Below are 13606 nucleotides of genomic sequence, written 5' to 3' on the forward strand. Positions count from 1 at the left end.
TTTTGCTATATTTATAGAGGTTTGAAAGCATCACCACAGTATAATTTTGTAATTATCATTACCCCCAAAGGAAACCTGTTTCCCATTGACAGTACATCACCTTCATTGGTGCCCCCTTGTCCCAGTCCTAGGCAATTACTAATCTACCTACTCTCTTTATGAATTTGTCTGTTTGAGATATTTCTCATAATTGTAATTATCCAAGTTCTAGTCTTCTGGTATTGATTTTTTTTTCATGTAGTGTAATGTTGTTAAGGATCATCCATGTAGTAGCATGTTTCATAACTTCATTCTTTTTAGTATATAGATTAGTATTCTCCTTTATGTACATGTCCCACATTATTCATCAGTTGATGGACATTAGGGTTGTTTCCATGTTTTGGCTATTATAAATAATGCTGTTATGAACATTCATACACAGGTATATGTACATATGTGTATATTTTCATTTCTTTTGTATATATACCTAAGATTAGAATGGCTGGTAACTCTGTTTTCTCTTTTTGAAGAATTTCCAAACTGTATTCCAAAGTGGCTATAACATTTTACATTCCCACCAGCAGTGTAAGAGGATTCTGATCTTTCCACATCTTTGCCAGTACTTCTGATTGTCTGGCTTTTTATTGATGCCATTCTGTTGCTTATGAAGTAACGTTTCATTGAAGTTTTGATTTGCATTTCCCTAATGACTAATCATGGTGAACATCTTTCCAAGGGCTTCTTGGTCTTTCATATATCTATTCAAACCCTTTATCCATTTTTAATTGGGTTAATTTGTCTTATTGTAAGAGTTCTTTATATATTCTGATGCAAGTCATTTACTGGAGATATGGCTTGCAAATGTTCTTAGTCTGTTGAGACATCACTTCCTCAAAGGCGTCCTTTGAAAAACAAAATTTTAAAAATTTTGATGAGGGACTTTCTTGGAAATCCAGTGGTGAAGACTCTGCACTTCCCCTGCAGGGTGACATGGGTTCAATCTCTGGTGTGGGAAGTCAGATTCCACATGTTTTGTGGTGTGGCTAAAAAAAAATAATAAAATAATATATTGATGAAATTCAGTTTGTCTATTCTTTTCTTTTATCTTTTGTGCAGTACCTGTCACATCTTTAAAAAAAAAAAATTGCCCATCCCAAGCTCGTGAAGATTAGTTTACTCTTGTTTTCTTTTATAGTTGACCATTTTGAATTAATATTTTCAGTATGGTAGGAGGTAGAGGTCCAACTTTATAATTTTGTGTGTGAATATTCAGTTGTCCCAGCATAGAACTGTTTGTGCACTTTCAATACTTTTCTATTAATATGTGTGTTTTTCTGTAATACATTGTTGTCTTGGTTTCTGTAGATTTAGACTGAGTATTATTTGTGAGGCTTTCCAATATTGTTCTGCTTTTTAAAGATTATTTTTACTTTTCTACTTTGCCTTTCCATATCAGTTTTATGGAATGCTTATTGATTATGATAGTTTGTCTGTAGCTTCTCTTGATGTAGAAAGTCCTATCATGCAAATATAGTTTCTACTGCTTTTCCAACTTTTAGATTTTTTCATTTTCTTGTCCTATTACATTATCGGGATTCTCCTGTAAAATACTGAAGGGAAGGAGAGAGGACATCCATGTCTTATTTCTAACTTTAGAAAGAATGCTTCTTATGTTGTATTAAATGTTGTGTTTACTGTTGGCTTTTGGTAGACATCCTTTATCAAGCTAGGGAAGTTCCATATATTTCTACTTTATTTTATTTATTTACTTATTTATTTTATTTTTCAGTGGGTTTTGTCATACATTGATATGAATCAGCCATAGATATTTCTACTTTAATATCAGATTGTATTTTTTCACAAACTGTTGCTTTCAGTCATTCTGTGCTTCTATGCACATTTTTATCTTGTCTGCCCCTTTAATGAAAGCTTAGTGTTTTAATGGATTCAGGTTCATCCTGAGGTCTTACTTCTAGGTCCTAGCTTTGTATGAACCATGAACATCTCTTCTCTACATATGTGACTATTAAAATTCAAGATTCTAATTAGAGACCCACAGATATCTCAAGGCTTTTTTCTTAAATAATATTAGGTCATATGCTCATTGCCCTGGTTTTCAGTTTCCCCTTCACTTTTTGATTTCTGGTGATTTCTTTTACTTTTATGAGAGTTCAACTAAGCATTTAAAAAGTCTGAGTTTTAAATAAAATTCTGCATTTCTAGGTATTTTACAGCAAGAAGGTTTTGGTGGTCCATTAGATTATTGGGAGGGCTCCCATTTGTCTCATTGATAAAGAATCCACCTGCCAGTGCAGGAGATGAGGGTTCCATCTCTGGGTCGGGAAGATCCCCTGGGGATCCAGGGCAACCCACTCCAGTATTCTTGCCTGGAGAATCCCATGGACAGAGGAGTCTGGTGGGCTGCAGTCCATGGGGTTGTAAATAGGTGGACATGACTGAGCAACTGAGCACAGTACATATTATTGGAAACTGAAAATTTTCACATCATTCATAAATGAGGAAAAAATGGAAACAACCCAACAACTTATCTAATGGATAGCATAGTGGCTTCAAATGTTTGGTACTCAGTAAATATTTGTTGAATGCTTCATGAGTTATAGCTCCTGACAGAAGAAGAAGAGCATGCAGTAAAAAATAATGTTCCAATGTTTTGAGCCCGGGAGAATGATGGTGCCACTGATAGATAAGGAGGAAGGCTAGTAAAGATGTTAATTTGTGGGAAAAGATATGAGTTTGATTTCAACTATATTTTGTTGGAGATGGTAGAAGGCCTTGCTTATTGAGAGGTTTGGCTGGGTATGTGGGACTAAAGCTGTGGAGAAACAGTCAGGGTTGGATGAATAAGCTCAGGAATTGTTGACAGTATGGCAATGATTGAAATCATGTCGTTGAGGTAGAGAGTATAAAGTAAGAATGGTAGAATGGGTGTAAGATTTAGCCTTGATTGGGGTAGAAAGAGAAAGCACAATCTACAAAAGTAAATATTAAAGGCTAGGGTCCAGGTAATAAGATACTGAAGACATTGTAGTATCACAGAAACATAGGACAGAGATTTCAAGGAAGAAAGGATTGTTTCAGGAGAAGTTAGTCAGTCAATAGATTCAGGTACTGTGCAGAGCTAAAGACCCTTGGATTTACCTGCTAGGAATGGTTTTATTCCAGTTCTATTTATAGCCCCATGGGAATAAGCATGTTATAACATTTCTCTTTTTATCTATACGTTCCATCTTGAGTCTAATCAAAGAATCAAAAAGAATGGTTTGGGTTATGATTTCTTCCACATGTGTATGTTTTTGTGTTTACATATATATGCAGACATAAACACATCTTTGAAAGTACATCTTGTTGTTATAAATATCTGTAAATGTAGTTGTAGAAAAGCCACTTATAGATTTCTTGCTATTGAAAAGCCGCAGTATACTGTTTTAAAATATTTTAAAATTTGCTCAGAGGAAAAAGAACATGGCCCCTTAAAAAAATTAAGTGCATTTAGAAGAGGCTTGAAGTCTGTTACATCAGTTTCTAAGGAAACCGACCATGTGCTAATGCCAGCTAAAAGTCACGAGAAGCATGCTGTGAACATGTGCAGAGTATGACCATAATCTTCTTTTCTCCTCATCTCTCTTTTCTCCCTGCTAACAAGTAATGAGAATTTTTACAGGCTAGAAACTTGGAAAGGAAAACAGAATGTTTTTAGAAAGGTTGTAAACTAGCAACTAGGTCTGACCTGCTAGTTGTAGGGGGAGGGGGGGAGTATAAAGAATTGAATGAAAGCCATTTGAAAGAGCTTTTCATGATAAACTGTTCCTAAGCTTGAAAGAGCTGGAATCATATATGGAATACACCTATAATCGTCCTACACATTTCTGACTCAAAAAATATTAAGGGTGAGTTATAGAGTTATTTATTTTTTAATTTTTTACTTAGTGTGAGGTGAATGTCTAGAATTAGACTAAACACAATTGCTATTGGTTCATCAGGCTTACCTTATTTCAAGCTGCATTAAAATCTTAGTATAGATTATGTATCACAGTTCTTATGTTGTATTAAAATTATTTTTATTGTTTTTCAATAGTTTTATTTGTAGAGTTATGTTTGTAATGAAGCTTGAATGTCTCTCCATGTATAATGTAGACAAATGTGCATTGATATTCCCCTTAGTTGTTAGGTATAATGGTGTGTCTAGATTAAAATCTTTGTTGCCTGTTGTCTTTAGCTGGGAATGATTTAATCAAAAGAACTTATGTATTTGACCCTCTGAATTGTGGGAAGTTCATCAGTACCATCAATAGCATAGGGCTCATTTCTAGGATTTAGAAGGCAAAAGATGTGGTGTAATGGAGCCCAGGATTAATCTGAGTTCATGGTCCTGAATGATGGAAGACTTAGGATGCAGAAGTCCGAGAGAACAAAAGTCAATGTCAGGGGAGTAGTACGGAAATCAGAGGCAGACATTTTGCCACAGACATTAGGAGTCTTTGAGATATGGACCGAACCTACCTGAGTCAGGTAGCCTTTTATACTTTTTAGGCCATAGCACAGAATAACTGGGCTCCCAGGGAGTGGCCAGGGCTAGAGGTGGGCATGCAGGTGTACTGTCCCAAGTTGCTGCTTTGGCCATTCTTCAAGCTGGACCAGGTCCTGACCTAATCCTTTTGTGCTTGGAGCAGGAGGCTGCTCCAACTGATACAGGATAACCTAGCCATCCGTCCAATTGATGCAGCACATCTGATGCATTCTCCTCCTATCCTGGGAAAAAGGGAAAGTTTTCAGGCTGTCAGCACAGCAAACTCAAACCTACGATGAGATGGCAAACATCGTAAGGACACCAGTATTTATTTCTTAGATACTGCCTTTAAGAAGGAACTTCCTGAACCATGGATGTAATGGCAGTGAAAGGTGGAAGAGTATGGAAGCAATATGGTAGCCATTAAGTCTTTATTTTTCTGTTCCATGTGGATTGAAAAGACTGTGAAACCAGATGGAAAGGACTCCATCCTTAAAAATTTTTTAAATTGATTTTTGCCTATGACAAAGCAAACGTATATCATGAAAGTTTAAAGAAAGTGTTGATCGCTCAGTCATGTCTGACTCTTTGCGATCCCATGGACTGTAGCCCAGCAGGCTCCTCTGTCCATGGAATTCTCCAGGCAAGAATACTGGAGTGGATTGCCATTTGCTTCTCCAGGACATCTTCCTGACCCAGGGATTGAACCCGCATCTCCTGCATTGCAGGCAAATTCTTTACCTTCGGAGCCACCAGGGTTGCTTCTAAAAATCTTAAGCTAACTTAAGTTGGAGGTTTTTTCTTCTTGTCCTCGAATTTTTTCAATCACATTTGGATACTTTGGTATAAATCTGAGGAACATCCCTACCAACATCTCATAATTTATTCATGGAGCCTCATAGGATCACTTGGTTTTCTTAGCTTTGAGATATTAGTTTGGCTACGAAGATTTCAATCCAGGATGATTCAAGTCTTTGTTTTTCCTGTTAACTTGAAATCAGGAAGCAGAAGTCCAATATTTGACTATGATTATCCAACAATGTGTTTAGATTAGACGCTTTGTTGCCTGTAGTCTTTAGCTGGGAATGATTTCATCAGCAGGACTCATTACATATTTGTCATAATATGCCCTACTGCCCAAGAGAAATGTCAGTGGATTGGCTTTGGGGGAGAGCCTGAGTCTGGTGTGATCTGAGAAAGCAGTGAAACACTCCTGCAACTATGAGCTGCACTGGTCGCAAAATAGCCAGTAGTGGAGGGCTGAGTTGTTTCTAGATATACATTTGGACCAAAGTTGTATCGCCGTTGTTACCTAGTTGCAAGCTCAGTGCTCTTCTGAGGGACAAATGCCCCTGACATATCTGGAGTGGTCCCTGTCTTTTTGCATCTCATTTTCTGTTCCTGCCAATGTTCAGGCTGCTGTCATTGACCTAGGATTATTCTTTTATCCAAGGGAGCATGTTTGAGTGGATGGAAGGCTCTTCATCAATGCTAGACACATCTGTGCTCAAAACCACACCCTTGACTTAATTGAGGGGTGGATCAGTGAGACAGTCGGGTCATTAGGGGTAGAATTTACTGTGATCAGAGATTGGATTCCATAAAGATAGATAGAATAGGGAGCCAACTACATGGTATGATTTGGATATGGTTTCAACCCACTCCAGTACGCTTGCCTGGAAAATTTCATGGATGGAGGAGCCTGGTAGGCTACAGTTCATGGGGTCGCAAAGAGTTGGATGCAACTGAACGACTTCACTTGCTCTACCTTGCTAGTGTAGTAGTGTTAGTTGCTCAGTCATGCCCGACTCTTTGCGACTCCACAGGGTACAGCCCGCCAGGCTCCTCCGTCCATGGGATTTTCCAGGCAAGGATGCTGAAGTGGGTTCCCATTTCCTACCCTCAAAGTATCCTGCTCATGCTCTCAAAAAATCCTGTTCATGTGCCTGTCCTAGTACCTGATACTTGCCTGTTAAGGATGGATTCCTTTAGCTGAAGGCCTTCTCTATGAAGTACAAATATTGGTACCCAGCATGGAGTTCACACACTTAGTGAAGTGAAAATCACTCAGTCGTGTCCGACTCTTTGCGACCCCATGGGCTATACAGTCCATGGAATTCTCCAGACCAGAATACTGGAGTGGGTAGCTGTTCCCTTCTCCAGGAGATCTTCCCAACCCAGGGATTGAACCCAGGTCTCCTGCATTGTAGGCTGATTCTTTACCAGCTGAGCCACCAGGGAAGCCCAAGAATACTGGAGTGGGTAGCCTGTACGTTCTCCAGTGGATCTTTTCGACCCAGGAATCATCCTGAGGTCTCCTGCATTGCAGGCAGATTCTTTACCAGCTGAGCTATCAGGGAAGCCCTCACACACTTAGTAGATACCCAAATATTAGCTGAATGAATAAATGAATTGGAATTATTAGTGAAACTAATTCACAGTAGTAGTAGTAGGGGCGATTTAGGTTACCACATGACTCAACTATTGAAAACCGTGCTTCTCAAATTTTTAGTATATATTAATGATCACTTAGAGGATTTCTTAAAAGATTCTGGGGCTAGACAAGACTTGAGAATCTGCATTGCTAGCAAGTTGAGTTGATGCCATTGCTGTATATATTTTGAGTAGCAAGTATTTAGAGGATAGGGTTGTCCATCTTGCCTGATCAAAGAATTTCTTGGGATGTCTGTTAAACATCCAAAATTAGAATCTCCAGGGGGCAGACTTGGGAACCTTTATTTTTAGCAAGTGCCTCAGGTGATTTGCATGACTGGAAAATTAATCTTAGAAGGGAATGGGGTATGGGCTTAAAAACATGTGGTGGCATTGCATTGGCCCATGGACCTTTTGGAGTAAGACTTGGAAAAGACACTGGGTCAGCTTGGAAAACATTCAGCTACAGTTTTGTTCTAGAGCAGTTCCTATATGTGGCCAGGAATTAGAAGGTAGAGGGGAAAATGAGGAACTATTTTTTTCCCCAGCAGGTAGCATTGGTATCACTTTTTACCAACACAAAGCTTGATTTTCTGGGTTTTTGTTTTATTCCTTGAATAAGATTGGTATCTCAAAACAGCCAAGTTGATAGGTAAAATTTAGAATATAATTTTGAAGAATTTTCCTTATGTTTGCCTACTCTGCAAGTTTTTATACCTTTTATACCTTTAGTCGTTTCTTCATTGTCTGTGAAACATTGGGAAAGCTTGTTTTCTTAACCTAATAAGACAGAGATGCGAGGGAATAGTCTATTAAGCAGAGCTGCTGGAAAGACTGTCATTTCTTTAATATCCATGCACTGAGGCATGGAGCTGCGTGAGGCCTAGCAGTGGGAAGAAGGCAGCGATGTGCTTCGATCTGTAGGTATTCTGGAGCGATAGCATTTCAGGCGTCACCAACGACCAAGGTGAAAGCTTCTCAAATAAGGTATTCTGAATGAGATGTGTAGCAAGTGAGAGAGGCTGCTGCGGGGGAGGCAGTGCTAGGAAACTCAGGCACAGGGAAAATATTACTGATTTGCCAGGGGCTGCAGGACAAGTTGGTGTTGTGGCTCCTATTTCTATTAAAGTTTTCTTATTTCCAATTCTGAGCTACAGCCTTTGGGCTATTGATGTCCCCGCTTCTCAGCTACCCTGTGGAATGATAATACCACTATACTTCAGAATTCTGTCTCTCCCATTCTCATCTATAGACCTGGGAAATAGTTTGGGATTGGCAGCCAACCACAGGGACAAGTCTTACATTATTCCAGGCAACAGAGGGGCTTCTTTGTGAGTAAACATTAGACTTCTTTTTGAACAATCTTTTTCTTTTTTAAAAAACATTTGTTACTAGTTATTTAGGCTGCACTGTGTCTTAGTTGTGGCACGTCAGATCTTCGATCTTTGTTGCATGAGTCATCTTTTTTATAATAATTGTGGCATGTGGAATCTAGTTCCCTGACCAGGGATCAGACTTGGGCCCCCTGCATTGGGAGTGCAGAGTCTTAGCCACTGGACTATCAGGGAGACCCTGAATTTGATTTTGTCAAGGTGCATTCTAGAATGGAGAGCTAGAGGGGGCCCAGACTGTACTCCTATCTCTGTATCCTCTCCTGTATCTTCTTGTACTTTGAGAATATTCCAGTGACAACAGCTTATGACTGTTCAGGGTCACTTTAAAGGGTCAGAAGTGGCAAACTTAAACACTGAGCATTGAGTTTATTGCTTCCAGGCAACAGGATTGAACTCTAGGGAGCTGCCACCAGGTGACCACTGATGCCTGTCTGAGTGCACGTCTCTTGTTGTTTGCCTGCCTTCAGATGTGAGTAACTGGGAGGCCTACACCATTCTGTTGGTTACTTATACACAAAACAATATCTAGATACCTCCTTTTGATTTCTAACACCTATTTTTGATTTAAGCGATAAGAGTGGTCAGATGATGATGACATTGAGGGTCTCAGGCACAATCTTTCTTTTCTGCTGCCTGAAAAGATGGTACCAGAGGTTCCAAGTCTGAGTTTGGGAGGTCCAGGGGTGCTGGAAGGGCCTGGTGTGTCCCAGGGTTTAGGGATGCCAGAACAAATGGGTGTTCACGAGGCTGGGAGGTATTTTGAAGTCTTTGTTATTGTTCAGTCACTCAGTCATGTCTGACTCTTTGCAACCCCTTGGACTACAGCGCACCAGGCTTCCCTGTCCTTCACTATCTCCCAGAGTTTGCTCTAACTCATATCTATTGAGTCGGTGATTCCATTCCACCATCTCATCCTCTGTCATCCCCTTCTCTTGCTTTCAATCTTTCCCAGCATCAGGATCTTTTCCAATGAATCCGCTCTTCGCGTCAGGTGGCCTAAGTGTTGGAGCTTCAGCATCAGTCCTTCCAATGAGTATTCAGGGTTGATTTCCTTTAAGATTGACTGGTCTGATCTCTCTGCAGTCCAAGGGATTCTCAAGAGTCTTCTCCAACACCACAGTTTGAAAGCATCATTTCTTCTGAGCTCAGCCTTCTTTGTGGTCCAACTCTCACATTTGTACTTTGAAGTCTAGTTCAGAAATTCTCAGCAAGATCAACGTTCTTTTTTTTTTTCCTAACTTGGAAGTTGCATCCAAGTATGTGAGATATCAGAGAGGCTGAGGCTGTTTTCCACGCTGTTTATTGCTTTTAATTTTTAAGATTTATATTGGAGTATAGTTTACTTATGATGTTATGTTAGTTTCAGGTGTATACCAAAGTGATTTTGTTATACTTATTCATGTATTTATTCTCTTGTAACCATATGTTTATTTTCTATGTGTGTTTCATAAATAAGTTTTATAAATATGTCTGTGTGTTTTATAAATAAGTTCATTTGTATCATTTTTTAGATTGCATGTATAAGTGATATGATATTTGTCATTGTCTGACTTACTTCACTTAGTATGATACTCTCTAGGTCCACCCACGTTGCTGCAAATGGTCCAAGGCTATTCAAAGGCCTGCGAGCCAGTTCAAAGTTCAGGATAGGGAGGAAGCAGTCAGCAAGTCATCTGTACTGCCTACATTTTTCTTCTCTTTTAATACGTTTTCACCAACATAATGAACATGTTGGTATTCCTAGTATCCTCTTTAAAGAAAATAAAAGCATTTGTTTATTTGGCTGCAGCAGGTCTCGGTTGTGGCATGTGAAATCATAGTTGCAGCGTGTGGGATCTAGTTCCCTGATCAGGAATTGATCCCAGGCCCCCTGCATTGGGAGTGTGGAGTCTTAGCAACCGGACCACCAGGGAAGTCCCCCAGTGTCCTCTTACCTGAGGTCATCCCCCTGGGTCATTTGTGCCTCCATACAGCTTTCTAAGTATCTTTTATATTGTGAGGCAAGGACATGCTGCTGTGTGTCAATAACAGAAGAGGAAAACATTTTAGAAATCTTTCCAGTATCGATTGTTGCAGAATTCACAACTTCTGCATGAGGAAAATTGCAGTTTACAATGAAAAACATATCCCCAGTTCCACTCAAATTCATTCTCATCCCTTCTCTCTACCTTGGCTGGGAAAATTAGCTTCCTATAGTCTCTGAAGCAATTCAATTGACACAAGTAAATGTAAAAGAAAAATACATCTTCCTCAGCTTGTTTGATACCTGTTTGAAATGCTAATTGGCTGGCATGTGTCCAATCAACCTATAGTTCATACCAATCCAATCCTTCCCTAGGCAGGTTTGCATATTTGATGAAATTAGACTTTATACCAAGAAAATAAGAACCTGAGTTGAGATGACAGTTGAACTTAAATGTGACAACACCTGAAAATGGGCTATTCTTAGCTTTCTTGCCTCAATTTCTTTCTAACCTGTCTTTCAAAGGAGACCACCCCCTACAAAACTGGCAATGGTCTATTTTATGCAAATAAATCTTCCATGAGATGGCAATGACAGCAACTTTGCCTGTGATTGTAGAAGCACTGCTATAATGTTTTATCAAAAGCTGTGATGGGCATGGTTTGAACCAGATTGCTAATACAATTCTTTGAAGAATTGACTGTCCAGCCTATGTCTGAGGATGTGGAGTTGAGGGGAGATACAGCAGGATTTTGGCAAAGCCATTTAAGGGGATAAGGGAGGAAGACATAGATGGGGAAGGGACAGTCATATGCAGCATTTGGCTATGGCCTAGGATTCCATCACCTCCAAATCATTTATAATCTTAAAAGTAAGACTACATGTGAAGTTTTTTTTTGTTTTTTTAGTTTCCTTACATGTGAAGTTTTGAAACATGAATTTTTCTGTAAACCGTGACTTAATATAGTATGTGTCTTGATTCTGAGGGCGGACGTGGGAAAGACCTACTATTTTTAAAAAATTTTATTGGAGTATATCTACAATGTTGTGTTAGTTTCAGGTACACAGCAAAGTGACTCAGTTATACATATATCCATTCTTTTTCAGGTTCTTTTTCCATATAGGTTATTACAGAACATTGAATAGAACATTGAATAGAGTTCATTGTGCTATACAGTAGCTCCTTGTTGGTTATCTATATATGGTAGTGTGTATGTTAATACCAACCTCCTAATTCCTCCCCCCCCTCACCCCCTTTGGTAACCCTAAATCTGTTTTCTGTGTCTGTGGTCTTAGGTTCAGAATCTGGCCCCACCTTCAGCATCCTGTTGTCCAGGTATCAGTAGTACAAGCATAGCCTCATTATCAGCTTTATGACATTGGCCTGTGTTGCTCTGAACTTTAATAAAAGAGTTGGGACTAGACTCTTGTCTGCTAAAAATAACCTCACTGGGAATGCTCTGTTATAGGAAAGCACAAAGCCACGACTGAAAGCAGCTAATAGATATCACAGGTTTCCATGACAGTGAAGAAAACGATGGTTTCAGGGGCTGAAAATTAAGGTCAAAATGTCTTCTCACATTCATAATGTTACCCTCTTGTCATTTTAGATGGGGCCCAAGAGTAGGTGGTAAAAAAAAAAAAAATTAGACATGGAAAGATGAAGAGAATGGGCACACGTTCAAACTTGCCTACTTATCTATCACCAAAGAGCATGCCTACTGTCATGAGGGATGCCAAAAAAGGGACACTTTTTTCACACAATCCAGTCCACTCAGCAACACATAAAGGGACTTGGGTAGAAAAGTGTATAATGTGTTTTATGGTAATTGAAAAACTCATTTAAAGGCACCTTCAGCTCAAGTGCATTTAGGAGCTCCTCATTAGTGCTGCTGAAATAGCCACTGCACAATTTAAAGGAAGGTGAATGAGGCCTCCTTGGGTTTTTTAGCCCAGAGGTGTGTGCTTAAGCTCTTGGCTGGCTGTTGTCTGAGGCCTTGCTCATTTTTGAACACACCATGAACACAGGCCTTCATGATTATTTGGGGATACAATCTGGGTGAGTCTGACCTTATGAAAAGCATTTCTAAGGTCACATGCCTTCTTACTGGCCAGGGTATTTAATATTGTGTTTCATTTCATTAAAAAATAATTTTCTCTAAATAATAGACTATGTCCAGTATGTCATCTTAATCCAAAAATTTTCAAGGGACATGTCTCATGTGGCTTAAAAAGATGCTTAGATATAACATACACTGATGTGACTTGATTTTGATTTTCCATGCAGTTAAAAACAGGAAATAGAGGGGATTCTCAGAACAGATTTAGAATTTCATAGTTGGGTACAGAGTGATGCTGTGTAGATTATCAATAGACAGAAATACATGAACAGCTGTTTTAATCATTGGTAGGTTGATTGCTTCATGGTTGTTATATTTATACTCAGAGATCTTCATATTCTACCTGGAAATATTTTTGACTTGGAGTTTAAGGCACTGGGTTTTGAGTCCTAGATTCACCAATTACAGGGCACCTTTGAGAATGTCCTATAATATCATTCCTCATTCCCCTCATTGGTAGTTATTAAATAGGGAAAATGGTATTGTATGAACTAAGTAAATTAAATGCATCCTCATTTTACAGATGAGGCAATGAGGCACAAAAAACTAGGATATAACTTGCTCAGGGTGACTCAGATAGTAATCGTAGAAGTAGGATTCCATCTCAGGGAGACCAGTTCCAGAGCCTATGGTTTTAGTTCCTAGTGTTATATCATGAAGGGGTTTCAAGGTTCAGATCAAATGTAATCATATATGTGAAAGTGTTTTGCAAACTCTAAAATGCTAGATAAATAAGAGGTATTGGAAAAGTTACTGAGCCTGACAGAAGGCTTTGGTTTCCTCTGAGGAAGTGTTTTCTTGGCAGTAGAAACATTTTGGTCTTGGTGATAGAAAGTTGGAATATAGGAGGGACAATGCCTTGGTTTGAGACGCCTGGAGTAGCAGGAAGCTCACGGGTCTAAAAGGAAGCAAACCTAGGTTCTAGTGCCAGTTGAGCTACTAATAAACTGGTCGACCTTGGCTAATTGATATAATTTCTCTGAACCTCAGTTTCATTAAGTATGAAGCAAGACAATTGATGTAGACAATGGTTCTTAATTTTTCAGGGACCATGAACACCCCTGTACATCATAGCTTATAGAGTCTATAAGCTAATAACAGCTCTGGCATCTTGCCACAAACTTTGTATACAACTTGAGGGTTTCATGGGCTTCCTTGGTGGCTTAGACAGTAAAGAATCTGCCTGCAG

Source organism: Muntiacus reevesi, chromosome X, assembly GCF_963930625.1.
Source record: "Muntiacus reevesi chromosome X, mMunRee1.1, whole genome shotgun sequence".
Taxonomy (NCBI): Eukaryota; Metazoa; Chordata; class Mammalia; order Artiodactyla; family Cervidae; genus Muntiacus; species Muntiacus reevesi.